This window comes from Panthera leo, chromosome D1 (genome assembly GCF_018350215.1).
Source record: "Panthera leo isolate Ple1 chromosome D1, P.leo_Ple1_pat1.1, whole genome shotgun sequence".
NCBI classification, from domain to species: Eukaryota; Metazoa; Chordata; class Mammalia; order Carnivora; family Felidae; genus Panthera; species Panthera leo.
The window spans coordinates 6,380,249-6,399,743 of record NC_056688.1 but is presented as its reverse complement, the minus strand read 5'-3'; the positions used below and the strand labels follow the sequence as shown (position 1 = coordinate 6,399,743).

Below are 19,495 nucleotides of genomic sequence, written 5' to 3'. Positions count from 1 at the left end.
TTTAGTAAGTAAACAAATAAACATGCCCCCCCCCAAAATCCCACTGACATGAGAATAAAGAAATCAAAAAGGTGTAAATCCATAAGGCTAAGGGCAATAGGAGCGTACGTGAGATATCAGCAGATTTCTAGAGGCTGAAAGGATGAACAAATGGTAATTTACTTAGCCTAACTGATTAAGCCTGCAGTGAGGGAACTGATCCAAAGGCAGTACCATTGACAATATGGACTCTTGGTCATATTCAGGAGTTAGTGATGCCCAGCTCCTCTAAAAGTGGTAGTGTAGAATGAAGCCAACACAGGAGGCTTGGTGGGCATTTTTCATAAGGAATAGGTAGAGCTCCTTCCCCATTCTTGGAAAGCAAGTATAACCGTGCTCCATTCTGTCAGAAGAGGTGAGATTTATTCTTGAAGAGGTTGAGCTAGAGAGGCTCTGAACTTCTGGACACAAGAAAATGAGATTGAACGGTCATCCTGAATAGAAGGAGCTAAATAAAAGTCTGCATGATAAATGTGAGATTTATCCAGGCTTCTTCTTCCACTCAACTCCCTGGTCAGAAGCAGCTATAATGCTTCTCCCCAGGCTACTGGGGATTTACCCCTCAGGAAATTACCCAACACACAGGTGGATCTCCCCCAGTGAAGCACCAGCCCCTCACTGGACTGCTGTGACACCATATGGCCAACAAGCCCCATGGAAAGCTTCCAGTCAGCATTTTAGTGCCTCAGTCTTAAATATGAATGGACAGCCAGGGATTACCAAAGAATTAGGGAACGTTTCTAACTTGATTGAATTATAGAGACTCAAAGAAAAGTGAAAAAAGGGGGAATTTGGAAGAAACAAACAATGCAAAGAGAAGAAAATAATCAATACATCATAATTAATTTTCATAGGTATTAGAAAGATATTACACTCATGAAAGAGACACAAGAAACAATAAAAATTCACATTAAGAGAATAAGAAAATATTCTTAGCATTTTTTTTTAAACAACAGAGATGGAAGTTGAGGAAATCTCCCAGATTTGAGGAAATCTGCTGGGAAGAAATTGACAAAAAAGATGAAAAATGGGAGAAAAAGATTCGGTATTCAAACAACAGATATTCCAGAGAGAAATAAAAGTGAAAAAAGTATGTGAAAAAATTGTTGAAGAAATAATACAAGAAATTGCAAGAACTGAGGAACTGAATCTTCAATCAAAAGGGCCCACAGGATACCCAGCTCCTTAAACAACAAAAGATGCTCACCAAAGCATATCAATATGCACTTTTACAACATAAATGTATCCAGTGGGGGAATAAAAACAAACAGTTCACACACAAAGAGCTAAGAATCAGTGTCCAGTTTGTCAGTGGGAACATGGAAGCAAGAATAAAAATTCTGAGAAAAAAACTCTTTCCATTTCAGATTTCTATACCCAGCCAAAATATTAGGGATGAGGAAAGAATGGAGTCAATTTCAGACACACAGGCCTTCCATGTACCTCCCAAGCATGCCTTTTAAGGAGTTTCTAAAGGAAACATTCTACCGAAATGAAGGTAGAGAATGAGAAAGACATTGGGCCCAGCCATCAGATCCTATATTTGAGAAAGGGGAAAAGAATTCTCAGGATGATGGTGAATGGGGGCTTAACAAAGGCTGTCTCCATGAAAAATGAACTGACAGATTACTTGACAGATATTTATGTGATGTTTTAAGGGACAAGTATTACTTTGCTAAAAACAGAAACTTAAATTTAAAGATGACATACACCAGACGGTACTCCTAGCCTCCTGAGGTCCAGTGCCCTTAATCTCTGTGAATCCATACAGAAAGAAAGAAAGATGGGAGGGAGATAGAGAAAAAGAGAGAGAAAGAGAGAAAGAAAAGGAAGAAAAGAAAAAGAAACTAAGGCTTCAGAGGAACTAAGGAACCAGAAACTAAGGAACCAGAGAGCTGCCTGCAATAGGTGGGGGGATTCAAAAAGGCAATCCTCCTTCTAGAACAGTATCCGACTAGGCCATAAATTGCAGCTTGAGTGCTGGATGTGACACGGATGAAAACGCACTGAAAACATTCAACAGGAAAGTCACGGAGTGTGTGTTAACAAATGCTGGCAGGGTTCAGTGTGGGTGTGCCCGTCATCTAACAGCATGTCCGAGCCACTTGGACAGTGATTCTGGATCCTCCTTTTAGGGACGAAAACAGAAAAGGCGTAGATAGGACTTTTCTGAAGATTGCTTTGGAAATGGCAAGAACAGCAGTTCTAGTTCTCAACCAGAGAACACATTCATATAAAAGCTACAGAATGGAAAAATCGAGATCAACACTATTCAGAGCTGCAGTATAACCTACCAGCATCATATTAATTTCTTAAAAAGAAATCAGTGGACACTAAAGTGGACTTAATTTGTTTTTCTTTTTAAAAACCTCCAAAGATAGGGGCGCCTGGGTGGCGCAGTCGGTTAAGCGTCCGACTTCAGCCAGGTCACGGTCTCGCGGTCCGTGAGTTCGAGCCCCGCGTCAGGCTCTGGGCTGATGGCTCGGAGCCTGGAGCCTGTTTCCGATTCTGTGTCTCCCTCTCTCTCTGCCCCTCCCCCGTTCATGCTCTGTCTCTCTATGTCCCAAAAATAAATAAAAAACGTTGAAAAAAAAATTAAAAAAAAAAAAAAAAACCTCCAAAGATAAAAACAGCTTAAAACCTAATTAATGAACACAAAATCTGTTATTAAGAAAAGATGCCACAAATTATAGCTATATTTTTCCAGAATATAATAATGTTATTGTGATTATGTGTTTTTGAAGAGTCATTGTATTTTACAGATACATACACAAATATTTACAAATGGTATGATATGTGTCTAGGATATGCTTCAAAAGAAAATGGGGTGGAAAGACAATAGGTTAGAAATCAAACAGTACTGGTCATGAGTTGGTGATTATTGAGTATTAGGATCCATTATACTATTCTGTCTACTTCTGTATATATTTGACATTTTCCAAATAGAAACTTTCCAAAAAAAGAAAAAAAAGGCACCATCAACAAAACTGAGAATCACTGTAAGCATATTAGGCATTTTTCTAGCCAAGCAATGATGATTAACACCTGACTTTGTTCATATCAGAAGTTAGAGGTAAATCTATGACTCTTCAACAGCCTTGGGAGAGTACAACAAAAATAAGCAGGAATTTGGCATCTAACCCATTTCCATGACTGACTTAGTTCTTGTAGAGACTTCACACCCTCGACTGTAGAGCCTCTGTATGGTGTTAGGCATTGCCATTTAAAAATATTTACCGAGCTTGTTTGTTAGTGGTTAAAAACAGTGTATACCAATGACATCTTGTATTTGTGAAATATGGTAGATGGGTTTAGGAGAAAAAGTGGCAATTAAAATATGACACATTCTAGCAGTGTTTCCTAATTTCATAAATGTTAAGGTGAAAAAAAATTGCCTCTTGGAATTTTCCCAAGAATCCTTTCTTTCTCTCTTTTTTAAATTGTGTTTATTTGTGTGTGTGTGAGAGAGAGAGAGGGAGAGAGAGAGAGAGAGAGAGGGAGAGAGAGAGAGTGAGTGGGTGGAGGGACAGAGACGGAGGGAGACAGAATCTGAAGCAGGTTCCAAGCTCTGAGCTGTCAGCACAGAGCCCAATGCAGGGCTCAAACTCATGAGATCATGACCGATTGAGCCACCCAGGTGCCCACCCCCAAGCATCCTTTCTTATCTCAACCCTTTGGCCCCATGCTAAATCCATCTTTAGAATCAGTAAACCCTCAAAATGATACCTGCCTCCATCTTCTCTGACAGTGGTGTCCCTGTCTCCTCCTGCTTGTCCCCATAGCACTGATTTGAAAATACCAGCTTCGTGTGCCTCTCCTCTCCAGTGCCAAGCAAGGTGCCTTATTCCAGAAGTACTCGGAAAATGAACACACATTTCCATTAGTGTTTTTCAGAGTGCATCGCGTTCAGCAGGTCCTAGTGACCGACTGATACGCCAGCATGAGCACGAACTTGCACCCTCTGACAGTCAGGGCTTATTATCACAAGGGACAGAAACTAGCTCTGTCTGTTTAAGCAGAAAAGGAACTTATTCCGACGGTAACCCACCGAATCTCCAGGAGGGGTAGAGAACTAGGTTTAGAGGTTAGGTAGCCAAAAATAACTCTTGAAATGATGACACAGAGCTGGTCCAGTAAAGATACTTCTGATGCCACTGCGTCGAGACTCTGGAGCAGACACCGCTGTCCCCCAGCATTGGCCAAGGGGTGTTGCTGTCTGGAACAGCCGCCCCCAGGGCAGGGTCTGGGTCATGGGCCCGGGATGCAAGGATGATGTATCAGCATTTTAGCTCCTGTGGTGGGGGGGGGGGGGGGGGGAGGGGGGCAGGCTCTGCCTCATAATGTAGGACAGCCCCCAACACGGGAAGGGGGTTCAGAAGGCAGTGTTCAAAAGGAACGAAAAGTGTCCGCCCTATACTATAAACAAATACCTTTGAAAGCCAAAACACAGTGTGGAGTAGTGAGTACACAGAACAGGAGGGGCACATGCTCGCCTTCCGTCTCTGAGTTGATTAGGTGTGCTGTGCGATTTTATTTTAGAGCCTGGACACATGCCCATTGTATGGTTCTTCAGTATCCATACCTTTTTGAACTAAGAATTTCAATTCTGATCTTTGATAATGAAAGAATACCTGTAAGTAGCCTTTTAAATTGAACCCGAGGTGGTCACAGAATGGAGGCACTTACTTTAAGTGATGATTGATTAATTACCTAGGGAATAATCATTAAGTAGAAAGAATAAGAATAGATATTATAAATCAACAAAAGGATGTATAATAATTACATATTACATAAATAGTACCAGGCTGAATTAGACATTGGCAGATTCACGTAGAAGTGCCTGGGAGCTCAGCGTAAAGTGCATAATCAGATTTAGGAGGTGCTTTTGAGGTCATGGGTGCCAGCGTCCAGCCCAACAGAGAGAGTGCCTCTTATTACATCCCTGACAGGTGGCTTGCCATGCATCATTTTGAGTATAGTGTGTTATATTGTGTGTTTCTGATACAGACTCTATTCCTCTCTGAGTCTAACCAAAGATAGCGTTGATTTCTTTTGTATTGTTGGTTAATACTCAAGTGAACTAAAACTACTTTTTACAACTCAAACTGTTGTTAACTAGGACTTCCACTCCCATGTCCTTGGGCAACTGATTTTAGATCCTAAATGAAGCCAACATCTGTTTTTCTTCCTTTTTAAAAATACTTTATTTTTAAATTTACATCCTAGTTCGTTAGCATGTAGTGCAACAATGATTTCAGGAGTAGATTCCCTAATGCCCCCTTACCCATTTAGCCCATCCCCCCCCCCCACAACCCCTCCAGCAACCCTCTGTTTGTTCTCCATGTTTAAGAGTCTCTGACAATATCATTTCTTCTTAAGTACAGTCTTAGTTTCAGCCCTTGCTCTGGGCTCAGGGATATCAGATTTAATAGTGATTGTCATTCAGGGGCACCCAGGTGGCTCAGTCCGTTAAGCGTCCGACTTCAGCTCAGGTCATGATCTTGTGGTGCGTGAGTTCGAGCCCCACATCAGGCTCTGACGGCTCAGAGCCCGGAGCCTGCTTTGGATTCTGTGTCTCCCTTTCTCTCTGCCCCTCCCCCTGGTCATGCTCTCTCTCTCTCTCTTTCTCTTTCAAAAATTAAAAAAAAAAAAATGATTGTCATTCAAACACACTAGTGTTTTGAGCTTTGCAACATCAGCAAACCTAATGTGCATATGGTCAAGTATACCTGAGTCATTGATAAAACGTTGACATGTCGGTGTCTGAGGCCAACAGAAACCATGTGGGCTTCCATGCCTGTGAACATTCTTTGGGTACAGCTGGTCAACCCAGCTATTAGACCACATCCTAGACCTTATTTCTGCCTCTCCCTCTCAAAGATGACTCCACAGCCCCATTTACAGATGCGTTCCAGAAGGATGTTGTAGATATAAAAATCTGATGGTCTAGCTGTATTTTAAACACGCTAGGTTATCCACAGTTTAAAGGAGTAGTAGGAGAAATTTCTGATACAACACAGAACTCTTCAGTGAAGCAAAAACTGTAACCCCAATCCTTTTTTAAGTCTTGATTTTTATATACTGGGTTTACTGTTGGGCCGCATACACATCACACATGAGTCAATATGAAAGTCAAAATTCTATGTTAGGCATTTTAATACAGGCTTTAAAAATTATGACTAGCGATGTGCATAATACACACTTTAATTAAAACAACTCTGACAAATGCTTACCATTTTAAGAGAATGTATGATTTAACTTCTTAAATAAAAACAATTGTTTTTTAAAGTTTTTGCTAACTTAAATGGATTCTAAGGCCAAAGAAAAACTAATTAAACTTGAAATGTTCTACTGGAGGGGCACCTGGGTGGCTCAGTCTGTTAAGCGTCTGACTCTTGATTTAGGCTCAGGTCACGATCTTGCAGCTTGTGAGTTGGAGCCCTGCATCAGGCTCCGCGCTGACAGTTCAGAGCCTGCTTGGGATTCTCTCTCCTTCCCTCTCTGCCCCTCTCCCTGCGTACTCTCACTCTCTTTCAAGATAAATAAACTTTTTAAGTGTTCTACTGGAATGTAGAATCTTCAGAAAACCTGTCTTCTAAATTCTGAAGGGGAGAACATTCTTACTCTTCTTCTAAAGGAAAAAGGAAGAAAGGTACTTGTGCAGCAAATTCATTGCAGAGATGGATTCACACTTAAAATATTTATAATGCCAACTGGTGATATAAAAAAAAATAGGAAACAGGGGCGACTGGGTGGCTCAGTCGGTTAAGCGGCCAACTTCGGCTCAGGTCATGATCTCGCGGTCCGTGAGTTCGAGCCCCGCGTCGGGCTCTGTGCTCACAGCTCAGAGCCTGGAGCCTGTTTCAGATTCTGTGTCTCCCTCTCTCACCCTCCCCCGTTCATGCTCTGTCCCTCTGTCTCAAAAATAAATAAACGTTAAAAAAAAAAAATTAAAAAAAAAATAGGAAACAGAGTTTATGATGTCACTGATATAAGCTAAGCCAAAAAACAGCTGTGGGATAAATAAATTATTCGTTTCATCATGAATGAAACCTTCAAAACACATGGCAGCCTTTTGCCATCTACTTGTACGAGGGAACTAGGAGGGAGAGTTCTAGCAGCTGAAGTAAGCTCTTATACCAAGACTTCTAATTAACCAAGTCCTAATACCAGTAATTGAGAGGGAAACAACATTTAAAAGCTATATAAAGACCTTTGAATTCTGCAGTTATTAGCTTGTTTGAGACTGATTTTTTAAAGGGGTTTAATGAGTCCTTCTTAAGCATTTACCACAATCATCTTGCTTTGTACCAAAAAAGCAAAAAATGAAACAGAGCAAATTGTGAATTATCTTGATGGTGTCTAAAACATCGGAGGGTACACAGACAATACACAGATTGTCTAATTATCCTGAAAATGAAATTATTTATCCCTTAGAACAGTAGTCACAGTTGGCATCTATTTTATAGACATAGAGGATTGGAGCTGGCACGATTTTCTTTTTCTAAATGTGCATATCTTCCATTTCACAGCACAGAAATGAGGTAAAATAAGACTTGCTTGTGGTCAGCAGAAGTGCGCTGGAGGGTTAAAAGCTCTTGGGATGCAAGAACACACTGTCTTCAGATTCTTTAAATTCAGAGTATTTACTGAGGACTTAGACTGTGAACTGAGCACACAATTTCAGTTAAAGCTCTCTTGGGGTGATCGTGCACATAAGCTTGTCATTAGAGACCACTGCAGTAAGCCGTTCTTTAATAAGCCATATCCATGTGAAATCTTGCTGAAAAAAACAACCTATGGTCTAACTGCCTGAAAATTTTAGCAAGCTTAGTATGTGCTAGATCACTTTTTTTTCTCATCTACTATCAGAATTATAAGGCAAGATGGGGCGCCCGGGTGGCTCAGTCGGTTGAGTGTCTGACTTTGGCTCAGGTCATGATCTCGCGGTTTATGAGTTCGAGCCCCGCGTTGCGCTCTGTGCTGACAGCTCAGAGCCTGGTGCCTGCTTCGGATTCCATGTCTCCCTCTCTCTGTCCCTCCCCTGCTCACGCTCTGTCTCTCTCTTTCTCAAAAATAAACAAACATTAAAAAATAAAAATAAAAAGAATTACAAGGCAAGACGTGTTTGGTAGATATTACAAAGAGGAACGGTACAAATACCTGAAATAGGATTTTTTTGGCTCTATTTTAAAGAATAATCCTTTGATAAGAAAGATCCTAATTAACTACTTCATTATACATTTCAGCATAGAGTAATTTTTGTGATTTTCAAGAACTTATTATAAAATACGAAGTGGAAATGTAACCATATGGAGGGCACTCAAGCATAGGAGCTTCTTCTGAAGATGGTTGACAAACCAGATTTGTTGACAAGTGCAATCTCGAATGGCACTCTGGTGTCATCTCCTTGAGACTGGCAAATTGGAACATTCAAGATATGAGTAACACTTCTCTACGTGGCCTGTGCTGGTCTGATCTTCAACTTCTCTGGAAACTTCCTGTGCTGATGATCAATAGTGAAAGTGCCCGCTGGGTTTTCGAAGACACGAATGTTAAGTGGTGTCCTATTTTTTCGGAATTAATTGCATTTGGAATGTTCTGAGCGGGAACTCTCTGGTACTACAAGCATCTGGTCATTTTCACATAGTGCTATTTCTGTAAAATCTACATTCTTTCCACCATCAGAATCTATTTCTGTGAAACCTACATTCTTTCCACCATCAGAATCTGCTTCCTTAAAGATAGCTGGACCAGATCACGCAGTCATTGCCCTTTAGTATCTTTTCCTACTTGAGGCGATAGATTTGTTAAAGCTAAAACACCTGCTAATCCTGTGTCAGGAATTTGTGCCAGAAGCAAGTGAATATCGATCAACATCTCAAATATTACACTTTAAGATCTACTTGTATACAAAATACTATATAAATAGTATACTCCAGTATTACTCAACAATGACTTTTTACCCGAAGAAACCAGGATGGTGGTGGAACAGTGAAGGAGCACTTTGGGTATTAATCAAAGGGCAGACCAACTGCTTTGTCAAATGCAGCAAAATGCATTCGTCCAGGTACCATTTCCGGATCCCTGCATTTGTCCCCACTGCTCCCTCCAGTCCCCAACTCCCCAACTATTTAAAGTCTTTCTTTTAGAATCCCCTTCTCGTCTCTTACTTTCCTCATTGTCAGCAGGCCACTCCATCCTCCAGCTGAGGCCATCAGGTAAAGTCCTTCAACTTCCGGTCCAGCTCCCCTCCACAAGGTGTAAGCCCAGGGGTGTTTTTCCTCCCAGGATAAGGATAAGATCTCACTCTCTGATTCAAGGCCAGACCCGTGCAATGTGCTGGTCTTCTCACTCCCTGCCTGGAGCTGCCCAGCAGAATTCCGTGTGGCTCCCAGGCTGCAACACACACAGGCCCTAGTAGGCCTCAGGTCTCTATGTGGACGCCCCCTCACACACACTTCCCCCACTCTGTAGCTGGCACCTCTCACGAGCAGCTCAGGCAGGGGGACTCGACAGATACGTGTTGAACTGAAACTACTAACTTTTCAGTATGAGTTATTTTCAATAGCTTGAACCAGAACTGAGCCTGTCCCAGATTGTCTGCAGAACAGCATATGATTCCTGCTCCACTTTATTTTTTCAACCCATACATGACCCAAAAATGAGGAGTGAGAAATTTCTAGTGACTAAAGTTGCCAGATAAAATGCAAGCTGCTCCATCAAAACTGATTTTCAAGTAAACAATATGGATCTTAAGTATAAGTATGTCCCAGGGGGCATACTTATACTAAAAACAATTATTCATTGTTTATCTGAAATTCAAATTTAACTGGGCAGCCTGTATTTTTATTTGCTAAGTCTGACGGCTCTACCAGTGACTCCTTAAAAATTCTCAGAGGACTCAAGGAATGCTTTAGAGCGCTTGGAGATTTGTGTTCCAACTCTGCAAACTTCTCAACTGGGCAGATTTTATGTCTGTTAATGCAGCTGGGTTTCTTTCTGAACATCTCAGCAACATACTTTAGCAAGTGCTGTTTATTATATAAAATTTTCATTTCTTTTGCCAATTTATAGAATTCCTTTCTAACATCTATTAATGACTTACGCAGAAAGAATACCGTGGTACTGCTCCAAATCTCTTACAAAGCTGATATTCGTATTATCACTGTGCCTGAGTCAAGTCCTAGCTACATGTATTAATAACAATTTTTAAATATTTCATATTTTCAGTTAAACCAGCAAAAGACAATATTGAAGATACCTAAGTCATCTTGGGGCTTCTGTTCTTCATTAATCAGACACCCGAAGACAGACTGTCCTCACTAACAGGCTGGGGAGAAGCAGCCTGGCAGGCGGGGGTGGAGCCCGTGATCTAACCGCAGTGTGTGTGTCTTTGCTGGAGAAGCCTTCCCCAATTGGGAAGCATCTGTAAACCCAGGCGCTTGGGCTTCCGTGTGAATGGGCTGGAACGCGAAAAGAGTCGCCTGTTTCAGCATCCTGTAAATCTCGGAGGCTTGAAATCTTGGTTAGCAGAATGCCTCGCAGGTCGTTTTAAAAGACATAGCTGTCTCTCTAAGGAAGGGAAAAGCAGGTTTCTTCTGCAAAGGAGTGAGTACCATTTTAGAGGACCGGCTGCCCTGTGTGCCGTTGACCCAAGGTGATGGTGCAATGGAAGTGAAACGAACAGCTTGTTCCAGTCCTGAAAGTTTCCTACGTTAATGTGTTCCTGTTTAAGTGTTCTTGACAGCGATTGCTCGTTACTTAAGACACTGACTCCTTATTCCCATGAAAGAAAGCGTTAGGGATGAACAGCTCCCTAAGCGGACGGATACGGAGTGTGCCATCCTCAAAATTTCATCTAGACTGTTCTCGGATTCAACTTGGAGGGAGAGAGTGACCAAGTCCGCCGTGGCCACCGGGTGTCACAAGACGATAATGAATTAAGACGTCTATCCCGACACAAGCTCAGCACCTGCTTTCCACCATATTGGCCGCTCCGGTTAAGGACGGTTGTCAAGCTATCGGCACCACACGCACACACTGCAGGCATGCAGAACAATGCCTGGATGCCTGCCCAAAACTAGTCTCCAGATGACACACGCGATTTGTGGTCCCATTCCAAAGCTCACCGGGGGTTAGTGGCGTCATTCTCCTGGTTGGTGCGAGAAAAGGGATGGAAGGGCACGGGGCGCCCACCTGCCCGTGCAGAGAGCGGCGAGGCTCCGCACCACATTCATTAAACTTGATCTGAAGCAGGCGAGCCTGCGAGGTCGCCCCTGAAATATTCATAAGGCGTGTTACCCGACCTCCGCTCGGAGGTGGGGCAGGCGCAGCCCGCACCCGTACCCGCACTTGGGGGAAAGGCACTCACGACCGCACACGCCACCGCCACGCTCCCCGGTTCCACCTGCCTGGGAAGGAGCGATGCTCTCCTAAGGACTTTCCCGGCAGTTGCAGGAGGTGCGGCGCGCCGGCCCCTCCGGCGGCCCCTCCGGGACGGGGGCGAGGCCGACCCGCTGCCCGCGGCCCCCGCACGGCCCCGGGGGAGCCCCAGGACCCCATGTCTGCCGCTCGCGGGGCCCAGGCCGCCCTCGGCGTCCCCCCCTCCCATTCCGGCCTCCGCCGGGGATGCTTCCTCCAGAGCCCTCGCTCGGTCGCTAGGTGACCCGCGCCTGGGCCGAAACGCAAACGGCCTCCCGCGCGGCCCCGCGCCCCGCCCCCCCGGGTGCTGGTTCTGGGGGGCAGGTTGCGGGGAAGGATTTCGGTCCCGAAGCTCCCGTACCGAGGCCGGGCGTGCTTCCCTTCCCAGCCCCTCTCTGGCCACGAGCCTACCTCGCCGCTGCGCCCCGCACGGTGCCGCGTCCCCGTCACCACGTCCCTCCTCCCCAAGGGCGATCGCCCCTCGCGCCCCTGCCTCTCCGGGGTCGGCCCCCGGCGCGGCGACTCACCGGGCTCCCGGCGGCGGCGGCGGCGGCGGCGGCTGCGGCGGCTGCGGGACGCTCAGCAGGTCCGAGCGCGCGGCGGCCGGGTCTCCATCCCCGCCCTCGGCGGCGGCGCTCCACGCGCTCCGTCCGTCCCCCCGCGCCGCGGCTGCACCGGGAGGCCGCGGCTGCCGCACTGGCTGCGGGCAGGCGCGGGCGGGGCGGGGGCGGGCCCGGAATCTGGGTCGCGGGGAGCGGAGCCCGCCGGGAGGCGCCCGGGCGGCCGGCGGCGGGGAGGCGACCGAGAGCCGCCCGCGGAGGGCGCGCGGAGGTTTCCCGGGGACCGCGACGCGGACGGCGACTGAGCATGCCCAGTCCCCGGGCGGGGGCGCGGGCGCGGGGCGGGGGCGTGGCGGGGGCGCGGTAGGGGCGCGGCGGAGAGCGGAGGGAGGGGGGCGGCGCTGGGGGCAGGGGAGCGGGGCGGCCGCGCGGGCCCAGGTCAGTGGCACGGGGCCCATTCGCGGGAGGCGCGCGGACCCGGGGACCTGTCGGAGCGAGATGCGCTCCCCGCTCCCTTCCCAGAGAATTGTCCAGAAGTCAAAGTTTGCTGTCAGTTCAGCTGCGGCCCCGCGGCCTCTCCCAGGGATTCCCGCAGTCCAGACGCCCACCCCACCTGCCTTCCTGTGCCTGGGGGGGGGGGGGGGGGGGGTAGGGAGGGGGGAGGGCAGCGTCGCCTTTCCCAACTCCTGGACCGGTCGGGTCAAGTTCTCCCAGGGCCAGCTCTTTCATTAGGTGTAATGGAGAGATCGAGTCCGTCCTCCCGGGTCACATATCTGCATTTCAACCAGGGCTTCGGAAACACTAGCCTCACCCCGGGGTTAATTGTTCTGGAGGGATGGTCCACCTCGTGGTCTGGGACTCTTTGGGGAGCATTGCTTCACCGCGCAATAGCGGTGGCCCAGGACCGCTCCGAAGCCCGTGCCTTTCTTTGGGATGGTGCTCGGTGTTCAATGAAGAACGTTTCCTCCCTACCTAAGCAAAAAGCTGCTCACGTTAGAGGCAGCATAGGTCAGGGAAAGAGGATGCGCTTCGAGGTCGGCCTTGATTTTCAGTGTCATTTCCTACCCTGGCTCCCTAGCCATTGGGCACCTCTGTGACCTGGAGGGTGGTGGTCCCGATCTCTCCGGACTGTTGTGAGCATTAAGTGAGGCAATGCGGTCAAACAAAGCACTTGGTACGAGGTAGATGTGCGCTGAACAAGAGTCCCTGCGGGTCCCGCGTCCACTCTTCCGTTTTCATGAAAGGGGGGGGGGGGGGGGGGTAAGTGCTAATCTTTAAATGGTGAGCATTTGTGCTGTTGCCTTGAATTGAATAACCTGAAACTCGGATCTTTCCAACTTTTTGTTACAAAACATCAGCCACTATTACCTTGTGGTTCAACTCTCCAGTTTCTTTGTACTTCCTTGAAGAAACCTCCAGGGAAAAGCTAGACCAAGGCCGTGTATAGGTGGGACGCGCTTTGGGCAGGATTACCTGCATAAGAACTGCACTCTATCGTCTTCTAAGAGTAGATTAATTGGCCTGCATTCCGCTGTGGTCCGCGTTTCACAACTATTGCAGAAAGCGAGGGATGCCTGTATGAAAGGAAATTATAGTCTGGTGTGGGGAAGGTAGGTGGTAAACACCCAAACAATAAATGATCACCGAGGAACAGGTCAAGAATATTTTTGTGTTTGTGTTATTCGTCAAATTAATGTATGCAGTCCTGATTCGTCCTTCCAGAAGTATCAATAAAAATATTAATACTGGCCCTAGGCCCACCAGATTACATGGACCTGGCTGCTGACCTACTTGCTCTTGAACCACTGATTTTTACACCTCTCTTTTGACTCCCTCAGCTAAAACTGGCCTAATCCCAAACGATTCTAGGTAGGTACCTGCAATCCCATATGATGAATGGAAGATGGTGAGGGGTAGGCCGGAGAGTTTAATCCCCACACCACGTTATAGCCTTTCTCTGACTTCAAGGAATCTCCTCTCCAATGGCTAGATTCAGCCTGAATGCCCATATCTCCGGAATCCCAATCATCTCTCCCAGGATCATACACCACTCCCAGTCCCTCACCCTCTCACGACCTTTGGCCTCTGTTTATGTGAATAGTTCTTCTCTGTCGTACATCATTTGACTGTTTGGATCTACCCACGATCTGAATGACTCAAGCTTTTCTCTCTGATTCTCTTATTATCTGAGTGTGAGACAGACTTGGAGCCACGAAGAACCAACTTTCCTGAAGTGGATGCATATCCGTGTGTTCCATGGCATTGATCACACCCTTGTCACGTGACACCCTGTAGGGCGGGATCTCATTCATCCTTAGATGGCCACACTAGCTGGTGATCATTATACAATAGATCCTCAAGATAAGATTGTGGAATGAATAAATGAATGTATCCAGGTTCTCAACTCTTCTTGCCTCCTCAGACTATAGTTCTTTTCTAACTATTCTTCCCACTAAGGCTAGGGTTTGGCTCCATTTCATCCTTTTCTACTCCACGATTTCCCTCCTGCCACAAATGCACAGATTTCTGCACTTTAGGGTCCACAGAGCATTCTAGAGAGAGCCTTAGCCATCATTTGTTACAAATTTGTGTGTTTTAACTAAAGCCACAACCTATTATCTATAAAACAGTATCACTCTTGCTTCCTCCAACCCACAGCAACTATCTTTAAAATTGTGTCTCTTTTCCAACTCCCACCCACCCACCACGTTTTGAGCAATGAGCCTCTGGCTCTCCCCACTGCAGCAGCGAAGAGAGACCATCAAGGGTCATCAGCTCATTTATTATAAATATGTCCTCCATCCCCTCTTTCCTCTTCCTCTTCTTTCTCAGCAGAGTAGGTATTATCCTTATTCTCATGTGCTAGTCCAGTCCAATAGACTATTTTCTTCCATCTTTGGTCCCTCCCTTTTGGCTATCACCACCTTTCTCTCTCTTATCTCTCTCAACCACCTTCTATCTTCTGATAAACATACTCAGAGTTTGTTAGGAGACCTGATTTGACACCATTGCCCTTTTAAGGTGTCTAAAAATGACGGTCTAGTATAATGCTCTTAGGGGTTCTTTAAAGAAAACCCATTCGCTCTTTCCCGTCTCCAGGCATTTCTTTTGTGCCTCATCATGGCTACAGTTACAACTGCCAAGTTTGTAAGTACACAAAGATGTGTGACCTCATGGCCTGCTAACTGAAAAAGCTTTTCTAAATATCTCCATCATCAGACGTCTTTTATCTGTTAGTAGAGTACCAGCTAGGTGCCGTTCAAGGAAAACTCCTTTGACGTTCAGGTTTGTCACAGGCAAATAAAGCATTTCTCATCAGTTAATCAACATTGAAACACTCAACGGATAGACAGTGTAGTAGGGTGACATACAGAGAGGCACGTAGAGTTTCAGGTGACAGCCTGTTGCGGACTGCTGCATCTTTGGATTCATCCAGAAAGTCCTCCCGGGCTTCCAAACTGGTGAGGGTTCTTGCCCAGGTGGCTTGGAAGCAATTAATTGTTGGAATGAAGGAAGCCAAGTGTTTGGTGACATTTGCTACAGCAATGTTACATAAAGTGAAAGCGCCAGCCTGGAAAGTCAGGGATGTAGGCTTCATTGTTTTCAGTTTTCTCCCTAAAGTGAGGATGACGAGAAGAACGTCTGCCTCAGAGTGTTGCTGGCGGGATTAAATGAATGATTTGTAAGGTGCTTAGCTTTGTGGCTAGCCCATTGTGCTCAATAGACGTTAGCCATGAGTCTAGCTGCATTGTTTTTGGATCAAAATCGTATTTAACAGATTACCGTGAGATCAATGCACGTGGTAGTTGAAGGAACCGAGATCGTCCGATGTAGCATTTAGACATAATGAGTGGAGACGATCTACAGAGGAGGAAATTGTGCCACCAAAGCCTGCCCTAATTACAGCAGTGGAGCTGAGGAGGAGGGGAATGCTGTGCTCCATCATCTACGGGATTCCACATCAGCTCATTACAGGTGACGCAGAGTCTGGGTCTTTCCAGGCAGGTGGGTATGCCGCCTTGCTCAGGAGATCTCTCACTGAACATCATCCTTAGGAATGTATTTGAATAAAAGCCTCCCCACCCAGAGGTTTCTATCTTTGGCAAGGGTTCTGTTGAGCAATGGGCAAGTGGGAGTTTCCTGCCTGGATCATTTTGTGGGTGGGGTGGAAGTCAGGGCCCATGTATTTATTTTTAATCTAGCTCCGGTCTTGGGTTTTTTGACTTGAAGAACTGCTGGTAGAAGATGTATGTGTTGTGTATATTGGCTTCATAATGAAACCAGAAAGGCAACCTCTGGGCTTCAAAAGTATTGGGCCTTGTCTCCTTTTGCCTAATTGTTGTGTCAAGTTTAGAAATCAGTTTAAGGCCGTTCTGTCTTCCAATAGCATGGATTTTATAAGCCTGTTGGAGTTCTGGGTACAAAACAGAAGTGGCAGCTGGACCCGGTATGCCTGTTAATATCTATGTTGATAAAATTGTGCCTGGGATTATGTGAGTGTTAATCATCATGTCAGAGAATTCTCGAAACCAAGTACAATAAGGCTCTTAGACACATTGCCTGCCATGTTAGTAGTTCTCAAAATATGGGATAGCGAGGGCTTTCTGGGGGTCTAAACACTGGTCCAAAATGCAACATGTTTACTGATCATTTATTGAGCACCTAGTGTATATAATGTATTGTGCTAGATAACTGGGGGAACAAAGACGGATAACACACCATCTACGATCTTGAGGAACTCCTATCCAAAGAGAGGTATAAATGTGTGTACACACACACACACAGTGTGGGCTTTTTCTCCACGTTTTCTCTAACATAGGATTAAATCTCTACTAAACCTCCTTCTGTTCCCCTTTCAATCACCCTGTCAGACTCCTCTGGGCCTGGTTTTTGTTTAAGATGTCACTGCCCCATGACAATGCAGGCCCCAAATAGCTGTGAGTCCTGGTGCTCAGTCTTATCAGCCAAGTCCAAGGGAGTTCAATTAATCTCCAAAAGGTGGCTGACCCTGCAGGAATCCAAGAGCAAGAAACTGATGTCAGATAACAGGGCACACGTTGGAATATTTTGTGACTGACACTGTCTGATGCTCCTACGTGGAAATTTTGGTGGGCCCAACCTACAATGGCCTTTCCTGGTAGGCAGCCTCGAGCTGGGGCATTGACATTTAATATGTGGCAGCTTCTAGACTAGAATATATTTAAGGAGCAAACTAACATTTTTGAAGGGTTTTGTTGTTGTTGTTGTTTGTTTTTGTTTTTGTTTTTGTTTTGGAGGACAGTCAAGTTTAGTGGATGGGAGAAAATGTAGGCTTCTATTAGTCTTTGAAAATCAAGCTGTGATTCGAATTAAGAAGCTGTGTCATTTCTTCCTGAAAATTGATGCTGTTTAGGTTGCAGTGAAATCCTTTGGTAAAACTCTGGAAAGATAAGTTACCTGGTTGGATGCCAAGATAAACTTCAAGGACAATTCAAGACACCTGCAAAAACACGTATTTTCCCATGGGCAACAAATAAGAAAAGGCATTTATTGAAAAATGACATGACCTAAAATACATAAAAGTAAGTGGGAATGTCCTTGGCTTTGTGGATGGTGCTGGGCTAGACATGGCTCTGTGTATGGCCTCGTTTCCCTTACCGGTCAAAGCCTAGCCAACTTCTTGGATCTCAGTAGTGGTGTAAAGGAGTTTCATGTGTATTAAATTTTAAATTGCTTGTTGCTGATCCTGGGGTTGGAACCCTGCTCCACATTGTTTTAGGTGGGACAGTGAAATTAGCTGTATTGTTTACGGCATCTTCAAAGACCGCTGAGAACCAGAACTCATGGCTCAGGTGATCGGACTTGAAGGAATCCGTGTTCAGGGATCTCAGGATAGATACAGCAGTGCCCAACTCTCTGTTGCTTCTGGTTGACTTGGGGGACACAGCCAAGAAGGATGTGGCCAGACTTCACCCAAAGGATACAGGAGTGCTGATGCATAGGCACACATGTACCCCAATATTTATAGCAACGCTTTCAACAATAGCCAAATTATGGAAAGAGCTCAAATATCCATCAACTGATGGATGGATAAAGATGTGGTTTATATATACAATGGAATACTACTTGGCAATGAGAAAGAATGAAGTCTGGCCATTTGCAACAGCATGGATGGGACTGTGCTAAGTGAAATAAGTCAGGCAGAGAAAGATGGATATCATATGTTTTCACTCATATGTGGGACTTGAGAAACTTAACAGAAGACCATGGGGGAGGGGAAGGGGAAAAAAGAATATATCTATCTATCTATCTATCTATCTATATATATGTATATATATATGCGTGTATATATATACACCGTAAGAGACTTTTAAATACAGAGAAGAGGGGCACCTAGGTGGCTGAGTCGAGCGTCTGACTTTGGCTCAGGTCATGATCTTGCGGTTCTTGAGTTTGAGCCCCACATCGGGCTCTGTGCTGACAGCTTAGAGCCTGGAGCCTGCTGCATATTCTGTGTCTCCCTCTCTCTCTGCCCTCCTCTGCTCATGCTCTGTCTCTGTCTCTCTCTCAAAAAATAAAATAAACATTAAAAAAATTTAAACACAGAGAAGAAACTGAGGGGGGAAGGGAGTGGGGGGGTAGTAGGGGGGTGGGGAAAATGGGTGATGGGCATTGAGGAGGGCACTTGTTGGGATGGGCACTGGGTGTTACATGTAGGTGATGAATCATGGGAATCTACTCCCAAAGCCAAGAGCACATTGTATACACTGTATGTTAGCTAACTTGACAATAAATTTTACATTAAAAAAAAAAAGGATGTGGCCAGAATGGCAAAGAAATGGCTCCTTGTTTCTTTTTTTTTCTTTTTCTTTCTTTTTTTTTAAATTTTTCTTTATCTATTTTGAGAGACAGAGATAGAGCACGAGTGAAGAGGGGCAGAGAGAGGGGAAGAGAATCCCAAGCAGGCTCTGCACTGCCAGCACAGAGCCTGATGTGGGGCTCAATCTCATGAACTGTGAGATCATGACCTGAGCTGAAACCAAGAGTCAGATGCTTAACCGACTGAGCCCCACAGGCACCCCTCTTTTTTTTTTTTTTAATTTGAGAGAGAGAGAGAGAGAGAGGTGAGGGGCAAAGGGAGGGGTGGGGAGAGAGAGAGAGAATGAGAGAGAGAGAGAGAGAGAGAGAAAATATCTCAAGCAGACTCCATGCTCAGGGCAGAGCCCAATAGGCTCAATCCCACGACCCTGGGATCATGACCTAAGCCGAAATCAAGAGTCGGACGCTCAACTGACTGAGCCACCCAGGTGCCCCTGGTTCCTGGTTTCTAATTCATGGGGGATTGAAGTCTCCATTCCTAGAGAAAGGGACAGTTCTCATCACTAGAAGGAAAAATAGTTTTCCATTAAAAAAACACAAAACAAAACTGAGTGAGGGTCGGGAGGCATATGGAGAATCTTAAATTTGTACTTTTCTCAATCATTAATTTCACA

At 45.5% G+C, this 19,495-nt stretch overlaps 1 protein-coding gene across 1 annotated transcript in view; it reads right to left on the bottom strand.

Moving 5' to 3' along the window:
- ELMOD1 (ELMO domain containing 1) overlaps positions 1 to 13,549 on the bottom strand; it is a 65,708-nt gene extending 52,159 nt beyond the window's left edge. Inside the window, exon 1 of the mRNA XM_042906324.1 lies at positions 13,392 to 13,549. The gene's annotated coding sequence lies outside the window, so the exon portion shown is untranslated. The remainder of the gene's footprint in view (positions 1 to 13,391) is intronic.
- Positions 13,550 to 19,495: the final 5,946 nt, after the last annotated feature.